General features: G+C 39.4%; 1 protein-coding gene across 17 annotated transcripts in view; it reads left to right on the forward strand.

Annotated features, from left to right (window-relative positions):
* gpat2 (glycerol-3-phosphate acyltransferase 2, mitochondrial) overlaps positions 1-15,457 on the forward strand; it is a 142,897-nt gene that overhangs the window by 90,257 nt on the left and 37,183 nt on the right. The window lies entirely within an intron of this gene.

Genomic DNA, 15,457 nt, shown 5'->3' on the forward strand with positions numbered 1-15,457 from the left:
TTCCTGTATGTTGGTGGACAATATTAAAAAGCCGAAAAAAGAAAAAGAACAGCTTAATGAGACTAGGTATACAGAACATGAATACAGTAGACGAGACAGGCGTTCTTGTTTGCTTTTCTAGCACATGCACAGTGGGCAAATTTTCTATGTGTATAGTCCAAGCGGTCACACATTTTGGGCTGCACGCAGAGGGGTCCGTGCAGATTTTGTGGACATGGGTGGATGACAGTACTTGAGTCACATGGACCAATGTGGATGCCAATTGGCCTTAACAAGCATGCTATAGCTGTATAGAACATACTGGTGGTAGAGACTGCAGGCATAAATTTAGAATATTGCTTTTCTGCAAATGTATGCCTGTTGTGGTGTTTTGATAAATAACTATTTTATCAAATCTACAACTTTTAGTTTAGTTTAGTCAGTGTCTGCACTCACTGCATGCAGAGGAGAGGCAAAGCAGAGGAGCAAAGTCTGGACACTTTCGAGTTTTTCCCACTGTTGTGCATGAATGACCAGAACACCACATACTCACCCTCATAAGTGTCCTGCTATTGGCATACAGTATATATGTCCACTACACTGTCTACAATAAATCCCGTGACCTGAGGATCCTCTCTCCTGTCCTGATTCTTTGACAGAAATCGTCTCCATATCTGCTGACCCAAACCCATTAAATTTCCAAAGGCCCAGCCCGTATTATATACAGTAATGAGTATAGTCATCGTCAACTCGAGTAAAATTAATCTTTCACTTCACACAGTGTCATTCTCTCCACCGCGGCCTCTCAGCTCTGCTGCCCACTCTGTGTGTGTGTGTGTGTGTGTGTGTGTGTGTGTGTGTGTGTGTGTGTGTGTGTGTGTGTTCATGTGCACAAAGGCAAGACTGCATGGCAGTGTGATCATAAATTACACCAAAACCATATTTTACGATCCACTAAACTCAGTCCTCGGTGTTTTCAAGTACTGATAAAAGAACCAACCTTGAAAATACTGGGTTTAATGGGTTCCTACTAATTTAAAACTGATTCCAATTCAGAACCGAGTTTCAAGGAGCATCCCAAACTCCACCAAAAAGACCAAAAAATAAAAAAGGACAGTTGACAAAAGACACCACACAGTACATATGGACAGAGGAAACCATTCATTCATTAAAGTACGCACATATAGCTACAGTCAAAAGTTGGGACACACCTACCTATACAAGGGTTTTTCTTTATTTTTACTATTTTCTACATTATAGAACAATACTGAAGACAACAAAACTATAAAATAAAACAACAACAAATAAAGATGTGTTCAACAAACCAAAATATCGGTCGTATTTTAGATTCCTTAAAGTAGCCACTGCTTGCCTTGATGACAGATTTGCTCACTCTTGGCATTCTCTCAACCAGCTTTATGAGGCAGTCACCTTGAATGCTTTTCCAACAGTCTTGAAGGCGTAACCACATAATTCTGAGCACTAGTTGGCTGCTTTTCCTTCACTCTGCCGTCCAACTCATTCCAAACCATCTCAATTGGGTTTAGGTCGAGTGATTGTGGAGGCCAGGTCATCTCATGCAGTACTCCATCACACTCCTTCTTGGTCAAACAGCCTTACATAGCCTGGACGTGTGTTTTGGGTCATTGTCCCTTTGAAAAACAAATCAAGGTCCCACTAAGCGCAAACCAGATGGGATGGCGTGTCACTGCAGAATGCTGTGGTAGCCATGCCGGTTAAGTGTGCCTTGAATTCTGAATAAATCGCCCACAATGTCACTAGCAAAGCCTTCCCACACCATCACACCTCCTCCTCCATGCTTCACGGTGGGAACCAGGCATGCAAATAGCATCTGTTCACCTTCTCACAAAGACATGGTACAGATTTCTGACTGAAAACATGGTACAGACAGTACAGATTTTTGGTGGTCTAATGTCCATTCCTTTTGTTTCTTGGCCCAAGCAATTTTCTCCTTATTGATCTCCCTTAGTGGTGGTTTCTTTGCAGAAATTCAACCATGAAGTCCTGATTCACGCGGTCTCCTCAAAACAGTTGATGCTGAGATGTGTCTATTGAACTCTAGGAAGCATTGATGTGGGCTCCAATCTGAGGGCTGTTAATTGGTGATTTCTGAGGTTGGTAACTCTAATTTATACTCTGCAGCAGAGGTAACTCTTCCTTTCCTGGGGCAGTCCTCATAATAGTGTTTTTTTGTGACTGCACTTGAAGAAACCGTCAAAGTTCTTGAAATTTTCCGGATTGACTGACCTTTATGTCTTAAAGTAATGATGGACTGTCATTTCTCTATACTTAGTTGAGCGGTTCTTGACATAATATGGATTACTACAGTAGTGGAATAGGGCTGTTTGCTGTATATCAACACTACCTCGGCACAACACAACTGCATTAAAAAGCATGAAATTCCACCAGTAAACTTTTGACGAGGATTAGGAATTGATTTTTATTGATACCAGTGGCATTATCGATTCTGCTCATTGGTCCGATTCTTTATTAGTTCCCTCATTGATTCCTGATCAGTTTTCTGTGTGGGAAAAAAAGTAGGCCCACACAGGTTTTCAGCGTCAACACATCTCTTTTATTATCTCTGAGTCTGAACACAGTGTAGAAACAGAGTAGGCATTCTGCAGTAGGCTGGAGCGAGTGATTACACTCACAGAAGGAATTGTTTGGAGTTCTCACATTATTACTGTACTGCACTGCAGCGTGGTGAGCGAGTGGCCTGTCAGCTAGCCCGTCACTCCTGGTTGGTAACAGCTGATGGTCTGCTGTCCATTAGTTAGTTCGGTTAGCAGACTGACAGAACAGCATCTCTCCCTGCAGCCCAGCCCGGTCACAGTGCCGGGTCAGCACCAGATCTTCTTGGTTGTTCTGGGTGTGTTTTATTTGCTGTCCCCGTCCTACCGCCATAACTCCTTCTTATTGCAAGTTTCCAGGAGTGTAGACACATGAGTTTGATGTCATTGTTTTGTGATGTGCAACTGTCAGAAAAACATGCTGGCATCGATCAAAGGAATTGATAAGCTCGGAGGCTTAAACCTTTGACTAGTACTGCAGGTATCTTTACATGTAATGATTTTAATCCCGTCAGGTATCCCCAATACACTGTGTACACTGCACTGATATAATCCTTATTATGCAGCAGTTAATAAGTACTACAAATCCTTGAAATTATCAAATCTCCAGACTGATTTCTATGCTTCCTAGTTTATAATGATGTGTTTATGATGATGCCCAAAATCGCCTTCAATTATAAAAGCACAATTTATTTCCCAGGAAGCAAAACTCCACAACACATTATCATCATTTAAAGTGCAACACTAGTAGAAAAGTACATCTTGCACATAACTTGGCGTTTGACCTGAGGAATTCTAATTAAATACTGCTATGGGTAAGGTTAAAAGATGTTGAATTTCCACAAAAACCAACAGAAGTAATGAGAAGTCTTGAACTTCCTCTTGCTCTAATTTCCTTGAAACTTGAAAGGACTGATTTCTAATGAGTTGTCCTCTGCTTTAGACTTCTCATTGGCCAGATGGATTTCCACATGCAAACACAAAAAGTCCCCAACAACAAGCCTGTAATTCAGCTAAAAACTAAACTTTGTTTGCACAAACAGAAGCAGCTTGTTCAGTCTACTGTACAGTCTGTTTTAGAATGAGGAGACATTATATGTTAGACCACTGTCTCCACCTCCAAGCACCATAATGCACAATACCACAGTTCTCTGTAGTGTATTACTAGAGGCTGTTCCCACATCCAGTATTATGACCTCTATAAAAATCCCCAGTAAGAAAGAATATTGATTTCCTGCGTTTTTACAAAGACTTCCTGAACTGTTGCTTTTACCTTGTATCAGTGGTGTATCTACCTGACATAATCGCAAATATGGCTAGTCCTAGAGGCCTGTCAGGTTAGATTGGAGTAAGAAAAATCAACTTTTAGACTCAGTCCCTTGAGAAACAAAAATGAACTATGAGCAATTCTGAAAATGAGCATCTTAAGTCCTGATGAATATAAGACTTCAAACACAATTAGTACACGCAGGAGGTCGACAAAGTAGTGTTAACATTTCATAGAAAGCGTTGAGATAATCACAGTTACGACCACACACACATAAACTTGTAACAAGCAAAGGAAGGTCTTATGAGGTTGAATGCAGAATTAATTTAGTCAATTAGCAAAATTTGTCAGCAGTTAAAGAGGTCTGGCAGTAAGTAATTTGGTATGTATTTTCAAAGCAACATGAGATGACTAAGAAAGCTCAGAAGATGCCAAATTACCTGTGTTACATCTGTCAAGCAATCTGCTAAATAATGAATCTCATCCAGAGGGACATGTGCAGTATATAGGGGGTAGGCTAATTCTGCTAATTGATTTGCAGCCTAATATATGACGCAGCTTTGCATAAGTGTTTTCAGTGGTTTTACCTGCTTTAGTCTGTTTTCATTCAGTCATAACAGTATTTTTTCTACCCCATGTTTTTGTGCCTGTTAGTATTAAATGTTTATCTTGATTATGTATCTCAGCTGTCTATGTTGAAACAAGCTGTCTGTATTGTGCACAGCAAATCAGATTTTCTAATTTGTTTTTGTAGTGGGATTTTTTGTTGGACAAATAAAGGTTTACACAAAGAATGGACTGGATTGTAGCTCTGAGGTGCAACATTCATTCAGTTAAACACTGTGATTTCTGAGCTGTTGTGGGGTGGATGTGAAGAAAACCAATTCGTAGAGTTCCCCAGGTTTCATCATTGGGGGCAGCAGTGTATGCTATTACACAGCACATTTAAATGAGTTCAATTTGTTTCTTGTTAAAAAAAAAAAATGTTCATCATTGAAACTGAGATGGGTGTGCTGGAAATGCCAGCATTCATAGTATTGTAAAGCACTTTGAGTAAAAGTACCCTCTTGATTTTTTTCTCATAAAACCTCAAGAATGAGATGGGAAATTGAACATCATTCAGCCTGTGGTTAACTGTTATTCATTCTAGACTATTGCTCACAGGTAACCCTGAAGGCAAATTTATATTTTACATTTTGAGTATCACAGGGCTTCTGCTACGATTTGTGTGACAAACATTTTGTCAGCTGCTCATGTCCAGGAGCGTCTGTAGCCTTAAATCTGTAGATGCCCACAAGCCTTCTGACTGCACATGTGTGTGGACACCTAATGTAATATGTACAGAACTGTCGCACATCCACTGCTGTCCAGTATCTCTGGGGCCTTAGTCATCATTTCCACAATACCCAAGTTTGCCTACTGTACAGACCTACTATATGCCAGACCTTGTCTAAATTTGTGCATTTTTTTGTCATGAATTTGTTATTATTTTAATTTAAGGAAAGTTAATGCAACAACTTAGACTTTGTTTTCAGTATTTTTGTGATTAGGAAGAGAATTTATGGCTGAGTGGACTAAATGTCACCTCAGTTACTGCAAATTATATATAATGAACTTTTATTATCGATACATATAGGTGTAATATATTAATTTATGGTCGTCATAGTCTTCCCGTTGCTTTTACAAAAAAAACATGTTTGTGTATTCATACTTAGAGCTTGCAGATCTACATTAAATCCAGGTCAGAACCAGGGCAGAGACCAGGGTTTTTTTTAGCCAGTCCTTAAGGAGGATGAATTGTTCACTAAAATGTTGCAGACTCTGCATTGTTTATCTTAGTTCCAGGGTCAGTGGCACCCTTTTGAATCTGGTATTTTCAATAAAGCTGTATGGGTGCATGTCCCTGCAAATAAAACAGTACACGGCTTCAGTAACTGGGACGAGCTGGGGCCAGTTGGAAATGACATTAGCTGCTTAACACGAGAGCTACTTGCCCTGTCTCCATAGTCGGTGCACATGTTGTCTTCTTATATAAATAGTGAGTTTAGGTGTCACTTGCATTTTTTACCATACTATTGTGTGTTTTTAAGATTTAAAGACGATGAGTCTCACACCGACAAACACAGTAGAGATGCCATAATGCAGAGAGAGAGACAGAGAGAGAGAGAGAGAGAGAGACATTTGGAAAGGTTTGTTTGTGATAGCTGTATCAAATTTTGCTACCTGACTTTCATTCTGACCTCTGGTTGGATCTGTGGTTGTGTATTCAATCTCTGACTCTCTGCATCCGTTTTTCAATAAGTACTGTTTAATCTCTACCCTCGTGCTTTTTTTCCAAACGCAGCGATGCACTGCTCTGATTAATTATTACATACGATGTGATTGATTGATCACTTAGCTGAATCCGACAGATCCTGACACATTTCATCTTCTTATCAACGTTACTAGATGATGGTTTAAACAATCGCCTCACTCATTAAATACATAACTTATCATTCTATATTTGATTCATACTTTTCATATTTCATTCATACGATATGGCTTTCTGTATTTCAGGTGAGGCAGGGGCACCTCTACTGTAAAATGCAGTTGGCTGTATTAACTTATTTACAGTAACAGCAAATAAGGTTGTTTTTATATCCCTGCTTCACTCTGACATGGGTTTAAGTATGTTTCTGTCTTTTTTTGTTTTACTATAATATGTAAAGCTAATTATGGTCTCACATGATAACTGATCTTTCTGTTTTTTCAGATTATTGACAGGAACACAGTCCTTTATAAAACTCCTAAACCTATTAAGATTTCCAAGCAGTATTATCAAACTTTCTTAAAGGCTGTTTGAAATGAATTTTGAATCTGTGTTGACTGGATTGAACATATTTTTGTAGGGTGTGTGCTATCTTGTTTTCATGAAACTCAAATAAATTGTACATTGTTTTGAGAATGAGCCTTAGAGGAAGTATTGGTATTTTTCACTTCACAGAGAAATGATAGAGCCTGGCAAAAAGGTAAACAGTGACACCACTGTATTCCCTTAACCACACACCCAAAGAGAGAGTTAGAAAAGGAGGCAGGGAGAGAGTCATATAGAATATTCACCCTTGTCAGCCCACAGGCTCCTCGTTGAGCCCACCTAATGACCCTCACATGTCTCCCTCTCTCACTCTGACATATAACCACAGAGCCCTCAGCCTGGATTGTATTAGATGTATCTGCTGTTAAAGTTGTAATCATGAGACCTCAATAAATTGCCTTCTTTCTTTTTTTCTCAGAAGGCTTCTAAACCATGTGGTAGAATTTTATACACATTCACATTACCCTAGTGGCCATACACACACGAAAGGAGCCAGTTTAGATGATCCACACAGGCATTATACTGTAGGTATCAGTAGCTTTAGGTATCACTGCTATATTGCATACAATATCACCTTTACTCTGATAAAACCCGTCTACTTAGCTGTTAGGATAGAAGCAAAATCAGTCTCGACATTGTGTCATAATGCAGACGAAACACATTAAGGAGCTACTTCAGGTCACAAAAACAACAAAGAGCGGAAACAACAGAGACATATCCATCACATTAGACTTCAGGTTTGGAACAGGTGGTGGAGAGTTTAAGATTATACTAACAATGCAATATAATTTATAACAAAGTCATTAATTTCCTGACACATTTTGAAGTCAGAAAAACAAACTTGCTTATGCTCTTTGGTGGACAAACTATGAAACTGATGCACTCTTTCTAAATAATTTTTCTTGTTATTTACTGTTGAGCATATATAATATTATCAATTAATCTGATGATTATTTTCTCAATTAATTGATTAGTCATTTGGTCTATAAAATGTCCAAAAATGGTGAAAAAAATGGTTTCGAAGCCCAAGGTGATGTCCTCAAATGTCTTCTTTTGTCACAACTGTTATGCCGCAGCTCTGAGACCATAGCAAATAAGGGAAGCACACGTGAAGGATTAATCATAAGAAAGGAATTTTATTTAATAGAGATTAATTTAGTTTAACAAATGTAACAAAAACATTGTTTCTAACAAATGAAGCTGGCAGGGAAAACATGTTGATAATTGCAAATAAGCTATACATAAAATCAAAAGAACTCCAACATGACGTGACGTGGTGCCAGGGAAAAGGGAGCCACCGGACTACTAGAATGGGGCAGGTTTTATGTAGCCTGGCTCCAGTTCCTTGATGACCTCCAGCTCCAACCAACCAGGAACCAGCAACACTGAAGGACAACACACAACACATGCAAGCCCTCTTGGTCACACAACCAACAGTCTATAACGCAAAGATATTTAGTGTACTATCATAGAAGACTAAAGAGACCAGATAATATTCACATTTGAGAAGCTGGAATTAGAGAATTTGGACTGAAAATGATTAATCAACTATCAAAATAGTTGGCAATTAATTTTCTTTCAGTCAACAAATTGACTAATGGTTGCAGCTGTAGTCAGATGTTTGAAAATGAAATAATGATTTTATATAATCGAATGACTGAAATGTGTGTACTGGTAATATAACATGAAGCTTTATGGATCTTTTGAGAGACACTCTTCATTGACACTCCTCTCATTGGAGGTTCAGCTCAGGGTCGACCGCAGAGTGTATATGCTGCTCAAGGACAGTAAAGCATCCAGATGCCTCCCAACGATTTGAACCCAGATCATCTAGTTGAAGGCTAGACTCTCCACTTAATACACCACCCCTCTGCTCATATAGCTTTTGACTGTACTTGGTATGTGTGCTTTAGCTTCTTCTTTGCAGCGTGTTTTAACTCTGATCTCATAGCCTTCAACACCTCGTCATTTCACTTGCAAGTTAAAGCACTTTGCCTCGCTCTTTTAAAAAGTACATCGTATTTCACCAATATAAATCCAGCCAGTACTCGATGTGTATGAGCGTCATGCAGGTCTGAGTTTTTGTCTAACGTCTGTCTATTTCTGGTTTGATTTAAAGTTGCTGTCAACTCTGCTTGTGCACCATCACTATAATTCCTCTTACCATGAATACAAATACATATAATTATACACCACTCTGTCTCCCATTATTCATCTGTTGGTCAGACATCATTGAGGAAGACAGTCTGCAAGCGCGCACACACACACAAACACAAACATGGCCCTGCTCCCCATTTGAACTCAGATCCTCATAACGTCTATTCAGTTGTACATCATCTTGTAATCATTCTGCCACATCTATCACACCTTACTTGAACCCTAGTTTGTGTGTGTGTCTGTGTGTGTCTGATCGATGCCGTCAAGTATATGGAGATTACGGCTGCTGTAGTGATGTGACAACAGCATTGTATTGGCGGTATGTTTGACTAATGAGTCTGTTATTGAATTATAGACATCATTAACAGACTAAATGTCCACCTGAAGTGAACCAAGATGGTGCCAGACAACAAGAGCATCACAGAGCTTAAATCATTTAAGCAATTTGTTAAGCAAAAATGCCAACTTCCAGCTTCTCAAATGTGTGAATGTTTGCTGGTTTTCCCAGTCTTCTATAATTTAAATTGAATACTTTTGTTTGTACAGATGTGGCTGAAAATATTGGTACCCTCCCATCTTTTTTTTTTAAAAAAAACAACAACTATATTTTCTCTGTATTAAGTTGAAACTGACAGAGGTATATGGTATCCATCCATCTTCCATCTTTATTTCACATGGAATATAACTGAAACTTTGCTTTTGATTTACAACTTAACATATTATTTAATACAATAAAACAAATTAAAATGGCATGGCCAAAAATATTGATACCCTTAACTTAATATTTTGTTGCACAGCCTTTGGAGGCAATAACTGCAGTCAAGTGCTTTCTGTAACTCTGAATAAGGTTTCTACACTTCTCCACTGGTAGTTTGGCATACTCTTCTCGTGCAAACTGCTCCAGTTCTCTGAGGTTTGATGGGTGCCGTCTCCCAGCTGCAAGTTTGATCTGTTTCCACAGATGTTCAGTGGGATTCACATCAGGACTCATAGCAGGCCACTTCAGAACGGTCCAACATTTTCTTCTCATCCACTCTTGGGTGCTTTTTGATGTTTGGGGCCATTATCCTGCTGGAAGTGGAAGACCTGTGACTAAGACACAGGTTTCTGACACTGGGCTGTATGTTTCGCTCCAAAATGCTTTGATAGTCCTCTGATTTCATTGTGCCCTGCACAGATTCAAGGCACTGAGTGCCTGAGGCAGCAAAGCAACCCTAAAACATCGCTGAGCCTCCTTCATGTTTCACGGTAGGTATGGTGTTCGTTTCTTTTTTCTTCCTTAAACATCGGGTTGGTGTGATTTAGCAAAAAGCTCTAATTTTGTTTCATCTGTCCAGAGCACATTCTCCCAGAAGGACTGTGGCTTGTCAACACGCATTTTGGCAAAGTCCAGTCTGGCTTTTTTGTGTCTCCCTCTTAGAAGTGTGGTCCTCTTGGATCTTCAACCACGGATCCCATTTTCATTCAGACAGTGACGGATGGTGCAACTTGAAACTACTGTACCTTGAACTTGAAGATCAGCTTGGATCTATATTGATGTTTTCCTCGGTTCTTTCTCAACCATTCGAGCAAGATCTGTTTGATCTCAGGCCAGTTTTCCTCTTGCAACCACGTCCAGAGATGTTGGCCACAGTTCCATGGGCCTTTAAACTTCTTTACAGGTCACAGGAACATCAAGCTCTCTGGAGAGATGTTCTTGTAACCTTTATGTTGACATGCTTGGCTATTACCTTTTTTCTAATGTCTTCAGACCACTCTCTAGCTTTCCCTCTGTTATCCATGTTCAGTGTGATGCACACAGTGGCAGAAAACAGCAGAGTGAGTAATTTTCTCCTTTTAAACCAGGGGTCTCAAACTCAAATTACCTGGGAGCTGCTGGAGGCAGAGTCTGGGTGAGGCTGGGCCGCATCAGGTATTCCACAAAAAAAGCTTAGCAGACGCAGGCTAGGATAGCAGGCGCAAAAAAGGCGACTACTACCAGGTTGTTCATTACCCGCTGTGCTTTTGTTGTTGTAAACGTCGTCATAGAAACAAGTGAAACAAATAGCATCATAAAGTAATATCTTTATAATGTTTATTGTGCAAGGCATTTACTATGGAGTAAAATGTTTTGAGGAATAAATCTCTTTCCGCAAATGATTCAGTACATTCCATTCACTTAAAAGATTTTTTCGAATAATTTGTCCTTGAATGTCACATCATTGTAGAGCAAACGTGGAGAACATGAAGCCGGGACAGTGGGACACCATGCAGCCATGGAGGCGTTATTTATTGGCTTTTATTTTCTATAATAACTCCCTGGATGCAGCGGGTGCTGCGAAGCTAGCGGCGTTGTCAAATCAAATATGACGTGTTGCACAGCAGCATCAGCTGTACAGTGTTTTGTTACACTCTGTATTTATGATCTCTGTTGGATAAACATAAGTGTGTTCATGAAAACGTATATATTAACTTTTAATTCACTTCACAACGTGGCATTATGTGACAGAAATATGCACATACATTATTATCTGCCAGACTTATAAAGACGCAGATACACCTGGCTCTGTTTTTTTTTAATGTCACACGCTGTGGAATCACATGCACGAGCCTCATTTGCTGTCACAGTGAGCAAAAAATGGATGTAAATGTCTTTAAACCTCCGTTTGTACGTCAACAGTTGTGTCCGTTCTGCTCATCAGACCTCAGTGAGAATTACGCACAGGCTCTCCAACAGCTGATCATTACGCACGGCTGCTGTAGATATTTGAAACGACTTTACCCCTAATTCATCACATTTTTCTGCAAAACGTCACCAGTGTCAGTCATCATTAGGAAACATCAGAAGAATGATAAATGATTTATTGATAGAGCTCGTGTTGAAACAGACTTTACAAAGTGCTTCAAAACAAAATGAAGTGATCGTTAACAGAGAGATGATGCTGAAATAAACAGAATGATGCTTTAATAAGGTTTAATAATTCACCTTTGAATTTTACTGAAAGCTGTGCAGCAAAAATAACGACTCAATCTAGCCTGAGGTGCGCATATTCTCAGCGCACATTCTTTCTGTATAAATAGCATAGTTGTTGTGAAACAGTCATATACCCCTGTGATTGGCAGGTTCGTTCAGCTCCAGCTTGTGCAATAAAGGGACCTTCCACACACAAAACAGTAAAGTGCCATTCATATAAAACTCGCGGGCCGCACTAACATTAAACTTTCATATCAAGGTGGGGGCCATAAAATATCAGCCCGAGATTGAGACCCATGTTTTAAACTGTCTGCATGAGTGATTGTAAAATTGAAAACATCTGTAATATTAATTAAAATTGCTTAATTTTAATTAATTTAAAATTGCTTGCTCACTACAAATCAATTATTTCTTACAACTTCTAAAAGGTACCAATAATTTTGTCCAGAGAATGTCTTGTAGAATAAGCATGAATTCAATTTTTTTCACAACCTTTTTGTTTTGTTCCACTGAAACCAAACATGCATTGATAATAAAACATCTTTTAATTTCAACACTGTTCAGGGCAAATGGTGTATTATTTTAATAAAATGCAAGGGTACCAATAATTTCGGCAACGTCTGTACTTCCTGACATGTTACAGACCAAATAACTAATTGAGAAAATAATCCGCAGATTAATCAGCTATTAATTGTAGCCCTTCTGTCTGCCCCACTTCAAAAATACTGTACACAGCTGAGAAGTTTCTTCGCTAAAGCCAGGCTCGGACTACAGGAGCTTTAAAATCAGACGACAGGAGTTTTAAATCCTTGAAATGGGGTTGCATCATGTACATAAGGAGAAACTTCATAGATGTCCTTCTCTCTAATCTCAACCATGCACACTACAAGATTTGAAAATGATGGCACATCACACAGTACAGGATATTATTAAAGTCCAGATGAAACAGCATTTCGAGACTATCTAACTTCTGTATTGAGAGGTGTTTCTGAGTGAAACAGGACAGACAGGCGGAACATAATGTTGAAAAGTGGGCGTGTCATAATAAATCTTAGCTCTGTGCCACTAATAGTTGAAGATTAATTGATGGGTGGATGTCACGATATTATTGGTTAAAATTGGTTGGTTCAAGCCTACGTAAGCACATGTCATATTTTGTTTTACATTAAGAAAACATGATTGGATTTTATATAAGAATACAAAGAAATAGATTTTTTTGTTTTTGGGAGGTTTTTTTCCCATGCCAGAGTAAACAATGCACCACTTCACATGATCGCATGGGGATGCAGTTGTAAACAAAATGGAGACTGACATGGTGCAACAACTTAATGCTTTGCAGTGAGAAAATACAAAAGCAGAAGGCTTAGCCAGTCTGGATGAAAAACTTGTTGGGGAGATGCTGCTAATGCAGGTTGTTTGTTCTTCCGTGAGAACTGAAGGTGAGATTTCTGTTTTAATATCTGTCAACAACAGTATGCTAGCTAATGTTAGCCTCAAGGGCTAGAATGTTTACCATTGCTTGGCAACTCCGTCAGCTGCTCTGACTTGTCTCTTTCATTGGCTATTGTGGTCCCGCTCCGAAAGTAGCAACATAATCATCCAGATTTTAAATCCTAAATATCAAACATGTTTGAAATTATTGGTGCGGCCCCGATGAGTCTGCAAGTAGTTCTGGATGTAAGTTTGGATCTGTAAACTCCTCACATTACCAGACAATCAGGGCCAAACATTGGTACTGACCAAGGTCCCAGACTAGATTTCTCTTCCAGTGTGTCGGGAGGGGTGTATTGGGGATACGTCGGCACAAAACTCCTGTAGTCTGAGCCCAGTTTAACCCTAACCCCAACACTCAAGGTATATTTAGTGTTACATTATAACTGTGTTCAGTATTGACAGAGCTCAGAGGAATGTGCTGCTTGTCACTATTTTAATCCCTCCATGCTGCTTATCCCTCTGTAATGCAAGAGACCAGCCCTACAGGGAATCTCTGCAAGAAAATTACTCCATTCTGTAGAAGAAGTAAAAGATGTTATTTCAGGGCATCCACTCATGATGAATCTCTGTCCCCCAAAGCTCTTCAATCTCTGTCTCTTCTGTCTGTCACTTCAAGAAGAGACACAGTCATTCAGTGTGGCTGACTTGATATAATTCAGTGAATTCTTTCTATAACTAAGTTATTTTCAGCTGCTGATGAATTTTACTTACTGTACAATATATAGGCATACACATGAACGTCAGGCTTGCCACTGAGTCATGCTTTCAATTGGATCAGTGTATTCTCGGCCTTCTCTCTAACACATGTGGTGTACAGCTTGTCTTTTTTGCTGCAGCATAAAAGCTGCCAACCCTTCTGGCATATTTTTGGCTTATGAATCAATATCATGTTGCATTATTGTGTTTATAGATTACATTTTGAGGGGTCTCTCCTGATATAGCTTTTCAGGTTTGTGTTCACACATTTGCACTTATTTGTATGCATCTAGGTTTCATGTGGGAGTATTTGTTTGTGGCCCACAGCTTGCATACAATATGCATTTGTTTTGGAATTTAGGAGAAGCATAGCCGCACCCCTCACCCGTCACCCTTACCGCAGTCTGTTTAAACCAGGCAGGTTGGCTCAGGTGTATTGTATCCCACAGTAGTTAATAAAACATCATGGCAGTGAGGGAGTGATGAAAACCTGTTTAAAGGTAGGAGAGAGGGAGAAATGGATAGAGAGAGGGAGAAATGGATGGAGGTGTGAAGGGGGGGAGAGATGATGGGTATCAGACATGTAATTAGTACTCTCCTTTTTTGTGAATCCAATGGGAGGTAGAAACCTTTTTATCCAACAGTGTCTGATAGGAACGGCTCAGTGATCAGTGTAATTATCATCAGATCCTGTTAGTCAAAAACACGATGATCAGTGTAATTATCATCAGATCCTGTTAGTTGAAAACAATCTGATCTCTCTTTTCCAAGCAGCTCTTTTTCCACTCTGCCTCTCTCCCCCCTCCTGTTTTCCCTCAATCATAACTTCATTTTGTGTGGATGCTTTAATGTTGTTTGCATGAAAGAACATCAAAAGTCACAGAAATTCATGCTTTTTTTTTGTACCCATTTGATTCTCTCTATCTCTCACACAAACATATTTGATCTTGTTCTGTCTTGGCCTTGTTTTTGTGACAAGATGAGCGGGGGTCACCCAAAGGGCAGAAACATATCTTATCTCAGATATTTCAACAATAAAACCATGTCAGAAACTGAGTAGTACACATAAAAATGTGAATGGGACATTTATCAACTCAGGTGATCAGCCTTGATCCTGAGAGGATTTTGCTCAACTGTAGTTAGGTGAACTTGAGTGCAAATTTAATCACTTGTTGGACAATCAAGCTGTGGAAAGACACTTTATTAATTAGTCATGAGATGAGTCTTTTGGTGACCGGCACTGATGATTTATTTAGCTATGTAGGCCACATGTACTCTCACTAGAATGTCCAGTTTAACTTCTTTCTCTTTTACTATGTTATGAGCAGATTCCCACGTGAGAGTACAGCTTGTCCCAAAGCTGGTTTGGAGTACTGCCATTAAACAGGAAACTATTAAATGCCTTGCTCACCCACACGGTTGTTCAGTTACTCTGGCAAATTAGTCCTCAGGCTGATGCTGGA

The sequence above is a fragment of the Thunnus thynnus genome, chromosome 2 (assembly GCF_963924715.1).
Source record: "Thunnus thynnus chromosome 2, fThuThy2.1, whole genome shotgun sequence".
In the NCBI taxonomy this organism is placed as follows: Eukaryota; Metazoa; Chordata; class Actinopteri; order Scombriformes; family Scombridae; genus Thunnus; species Thunnus thynnus.